A 6,000-nucleotide genomic window follows, 5' to 3' on the forward strand; every position below is an offset into this window, starting at 1 on the left:
CAAAGACATCATAGTATGCACCACATCCAATAGGGCGCGGCTATGACGTTCGGACACACCATCACACTATGGTGTTCCAGGTGGCATTCGTTGTGAAACAATTTCCGCATTTTATTAATTGTGTACCAAACTCACAACTCTAATATTCATCTCTATGATCATATTGTAGACATTTTATCCTCTTGTCATGACGATCTTCAACTTCACTCTGAAATCACTTGAACTTTTCAATAATTCAGACTTGTGTTTCATCAAGTAAATATACTAGTATCTACTCAAATCATTTGTGAAATAAGAACATAATGATAACCACTGCGTGCCTCAGCACTCATTGGACTGCATACATCAAAATGTGTTACTTCCAATAACTTACTTTCTTGTTCCATCTCACTGGAAAACGAGGCCTTCGGTCATCTTGCCCATGTGGAATGATTTGGATGTATCCAGTGATTCAAAATCAAGTGAGTCCAAACGATCCATCTGCATGGAGTTTCTTCATGTGTTTACACCAATAGGCATGGTTCGCATGTCTCAAACGATTCAAAAACGAGTGAGTCCAAAGATCCATCACTATGGAGCTTCTTCATGCGTTTTGTACCAATATGACTCAAGCGGCGGTGCCACAAGTAAGCGGTACTATCATTACTACTTTGTATCTTTTGGAATCAATATCATGAACGCGTGTATCACTATGATCATGACTCAATAAACCATTGAAGGTATTTATTCGAGCAAATAGAATAACCTGTATTATCTTTAAATGAATAATCGTATTGCAATAAACACGATCTAATCATGTTCGTGCTCAACACAAACACCAAATAACATTTATTTAGGTTCAACACTAATCCCGATGGTAGAGGGGGCGTGTGATGTTTGATCACATCAACCTTGAAATTTCTTCCAACACACATCATCACCTCACCCTTGCTAATATCCGTTTATTCCGTAGCTTTGATTTTGAGTTACTAACACTTAGCAACTGAGCCGGTATCTAATACCCTAGTGCTACTAGGAGTACTAGTAAAGTACACATCAATATCATGTATATCCAATATACTTTGGCCGACTTTGCCAACCTTCTCATCTACCAAGTAACTAGGGTAGTTCTGTAGTTCCGCTCCAGTGACCGTTCCCCTCATAATAGAAGCACTTAGTCTCGGGTTTGGGTTTAACCTTGGGTTTCTTCACTAGAGCGACAACTAGTTTGCCTTTCATTAAGTATCCCTTCTTGCCATTGCCCTTCTCGAAACTAGTGGTTTTACTAACCATCAACACTTGATGCTCCACCTTGATTTCTACCTCCGCGGTTTTAAACATCTCGAATAGATCAAGGATCATCATCTCTATCCCTGATATGTTATCGTTCATCACGACGCTCTGTAGCTTGGTGGCAGTGACTTTGGAGAACTATGTCAATCACTATCTTATCAAGAAGATGAACTCCCACTCGATTCAAGCAATTGTAGTACTCAAACAATCTGAGCACATGTTCAATGATTGAGCTTTTCTCCCTTACTTTGTAGACAGAGAATCTTCTCGGAGGTCTCATACCTCCCAACACACGCACCATTCTGAAATCCCAATTTCATCTCTTGGAACATCTCGTATGTCCCGTGACGTTCGAAACGTCTTCAGCGCCTCAATTCTAAACCCTTTAAGCATTAAGCAATGAACTATCATGTAGTCATCAAAAAGGTGTATGTCAGATGTTCACAACATCTACAGATGATGCTCGGGGTTTAGCACACCGAGCGGTGTATTAAGGACATAAGCTTTCTGCGCAGCAATGACAACAATCCTCAGTTTACAAACCTAGTCCGCATAATTGATTCTATCATCTTTCAACTAAACATTCTCTAGGAACATATAAAAAACAATATAGCTACAACATAATTTGCAAAGACCTTTTGACTATGTTCATGATAATAAGTTCAGTAAATCATATTACTTAACAACTCCCACTCAAATTGACATCCCTCTAGTCATTCGAGTGTCGCATGATCCAAATTCACTAACTCAAGTCCAGTCATCATGTGAGTTGATTTTAGCTTCAATGGTGAACAGCTCTATGTTAATCATATCCACTATATGACTGATGCTCGACCTTTTAGTCTCTTGTGTTCCAAGGCCATGTTTGTACATGCTAGGCTCGTCAAGTTTAACCCGAGTGTTCCGCGTGTGCTGCTGTTTTGCACCCGTTGTATGTGAACACAAAATCTATCACACCCGATCATCACGTGGTGTCTTGAAATGACGAACTGTCGCAATGGAGCACAGTTAGGGACAACACAATTTTATCTTGAAATATTAGTGAGGGATCACCTTATAATGCTACTGTCGTCCTAAGAAAAACAAGGTGCATAAAAGGATTAACATCACATGCCAATAATAAGTGACTTGATATGGCCATGAACTTGTGCTTTTTGATGTTCATCACCAAAGCACCGACATGATATCCATCGTCACCGGCGCCACACCGTGATCTCCGTCATCATGATCTCCATCATTGTGCTGCCATCGAGGTTGTTTCGCTAATTATGCTGTTACTACTAAATCTAATACTAGCAATAAAGCAAAGCATCTCCAAGTGAAAAAAAATTAAAGACAACCCTATGGCTCCTGCCGGTTGCCGTAGCATCGACATGGAAGTCGACATTTAACCATTACAACATGATCATATCATACATCCAATATATCATATTGATACGTCTCGAACGTATATATAATGTTTGATGGTTTCACGCTGTTATCTTGTCAACTTTGGATGTTTTGTTTACCTTTTATATCTTTTTGGGACTAACTTATTAACTCAGTGCCAAGTGCCAGTTCCTGTTTTTTCTGTGTTTTTGACTCTTTTCAGATCTGATTTTGGAACGGAGTCCAAACGGAATAAAATCCCCGAAATGAATTTTTCCAGAACGGAAGAAGATCGGGAGGCTTGAGGGCCAAGCAAGTGGGCCCACAAGGGGCCCACAAGCCCTGTTGCCGCGACCAGGGGGGAGGCCACGACAACCAAGCTTGTGGCCCCCCTGGCGCTCCCCTGCCCTAGGTCTTTGGCCTATAAATTCCCTAAAAATCCAGAAAAAATGAGGGCATCCACGAAAACACTTTTCCGCCGCCGCAAGCTTCCGTTTCCGCGAGATCTCATCTGGAGACCCTTCCCGGTGCCCTGCCGGAGGGGACTTTGGAGTTGGAGGGCTTCTTCATCAACATCATCGCCCCTCCAATGACTCGTGAGTAGTTCACTTCAGACCTACGGGTCCGTAGTTAGTAGCTAGATGGCTTCTTCTCTCTCTTGGATCTTCAATACAAAGTTCTCCATGATCTTCATGGAGATCAATCCGATGTAATCCTCTTTGGCGGTGTGCTTGTCGAGATGCGATGAATTGTGGATTTGTGATCAGATTATCTATGATATATATTTGAGTCTTTGCTGATTTCTTATATGCATGATTTGATATCCTTGTAAATCTCTACGAGTCTTGGGTTTTGTTTGGCCAACTAGAACTATGATTCTTGCAATGGGAGAAGTGCTTGGTTTTGGGTTCATACCGTGTGGTGACCTTTCCTAGTGACAGAAGGGGCAGCAAGGCACACATCGTGTTGTTGCCATCAAGGGTAACAAGATGGGTTAATATCGTAGATATGAGATTGTCCATCTACATCATGTCATCTTTCTCATGAACATCATACACTAGATGCATGCTGGGTAGCGGTCGACGTGTGGAGTAATAGTAGTAGATGCAGAAAGTATCGGTCTACTTGTTTTGGACGTGATGCCTATAGATATAATCATTGCCATAGATAACGTCACGACTTTGCGCAGTTCTATCAATTGCTCGACAGTAATTCGTTCACCCACGTCTACTTTCTTTCATGAGAGAAGCCACTAGTGAACACTACGACCCCCGGGTCTATTCACACCTATCGTTTCCACTTTTTCTTTTACTTTGCTTTCTTTCTTTGTTGCTTTCAGTCCTCACTTGGCAAACAATCTATAAGGGATTGAAAACCCCTTCATAGCGTTGGGTGCAAGCTCTTTGTGTTTGTGCAGGTACTTGTGATATTCCTTCACTGGATCGATACCTTGGTTCTCAAAACTGAGGGAAATACTTACCACCGCTGTGCTACATCACCCTTTCTGCTTTGAGGGAACACCAACGCAAGGCTCCAAGGCCACGGGGGTATCCTTTGCATATTTGCCAAGGAAGTCCCTAAAGGCGTAGCCGTAGCAGAAGGATTCTTCGTGCCATTGCTGAGGAGTATCAAGACAAGAATAGTCTCCCGTCAGCACGCTTGTTTCTGGCACCGTTGGAAGGTCTTTTGTTGCACTAGCACATATCATGTCTTTGGCCATATCACATCACATGCATACCCCGCAAAAACAAGTTAGACGTCCTCTAATTTGTTGTTGCAAATTTTACGTGGCTGCTATGGGTATCTAGTATGATCGCATCTTACTTACGCAAAGCCACAACGGTGATATGCAAGTTGCTATTTAACCTTCTCCAAGGACTGCCTCCATCAAATCCGATTCAACTAAAGTTCAAGAAACAGACACCCACGAGTCATCTTTATGCAACAAGTTGCATGTTAGTCGATGAAACCGGTCTCTCGTAAGCGTACGGGTAATGTTGGTCCGGGCCGCTTCAATCCAACAATACCGCCGAATCAAGAAAACACTACGGAGGGCGGCAAATTGAACATCAACGCCCACAAAGTCTTTTGTGTTCTACTCGAGATGTCATCTACGCATAGACCTAACTCATAATGCCACTTTAGGGGAAAGTTGCATGGGAAACAAAACAAATTCTACACACATGCAATACCTATCCATGGTGATGATCATCTACGAGAGAGGAGAGTGAATCTACATACTCTTGTAGATCGCTAAGCGAAAGCGTATATAACGCGGTTGATGTAGTGGAACATCTTCGCGATCCAAATCGCATCCCATCCCATGATCTCATCACGATCCGTCCCACGATCCCATCTCGATCCGTCGTTATCTGGTGTCAAACGAATGGCACCTCTGCGTTCAGCACACGTACACCTCGATGACGATCACTGCCTTCTTGATCCAGCAAGAGGGGCAGATGGATAGCTGAATTCTCTCGCAGCACGATAGCGTGGCGGTGATGGTGGTGGAGCTACTCCGGTAGGGCTTCGCCATGCCGCACCGAACTAGCTACGGGGTGTCACGAAGTGCTGGAGGGAGAGAGGGCTGCACTATGGCTTGGGGTGCCAAAAGCCTCTGTCACCTCCAGTATATATAGGTCGAACAAGAGGTTGGGCTGCCTTGCCTCCTACTCCAAGGAGAGGGGTCGTCCGAGCCAAGAGGAGTAGAGTCCTCCTTCAATTTGGTTTGGTGGAGGACTGCCTTCCTACTTGGCCACCTCCTTCCTTTTTCCCCTTTTTCTTTTTCCTTTTGCGCTCTTGGCCGAAATAGGTTATTAGGTTGGACGCACCAGCCCACTAAGGGCAGGTGCGCCATCCATAGGCCTATTAGGTTCTCTCCCGGGTGAGTGGCCCCTCCCGGTAAAATTCCGGAACCCATTCGTCAGTCGCGATACTTTACCAGTAATGCCCGAAATCTTTCCGGAAGCCAAATGCAACATTCCTATATATCAATCTTCATCTCCGGACCATCTGGAAACCCTCGTGATGTCCGGAATCTCATCGGGGACTCTGAATAACCTTCGGTTACCAACATCAATTATTCAGCTATATCAAAACGTAACCAAACCTTAAGTGTGCACATCTTGCAGGTTCGAGAACTATGTTGACATCACCCGAGACACTCTCCGGTCAATAACCAATAGTGGGACCTAGATGCCCATATTAGCTCCTACATATTCTACGAACATCTTTATTGGTTGAACCTCTATGTCAAGGATTCAGTTAATCCTGTATGTTGTTCCTTTTTGTCCATCGGTATGTTACTTGCCCCAGATTCGATCGTCAGTATCTCCATACCTAGTTCAATCTCGTTACCGA

This window comes from Hordeum vulgare, chromosome 7H (genome assembly GCF_904849725.1).
Source record: "Hordeum vulgare subsp. vulgare chromosome 7H, MorexV3_pseudomolecules_assembly, whole genome shotgun sequence".
Lineage (NCBI taxonomy): Eukaryota > Viridiplantae > Streptophyta > Magnoliopsida > Poales > Poaceae > Hordeum > Hordeum vulgare.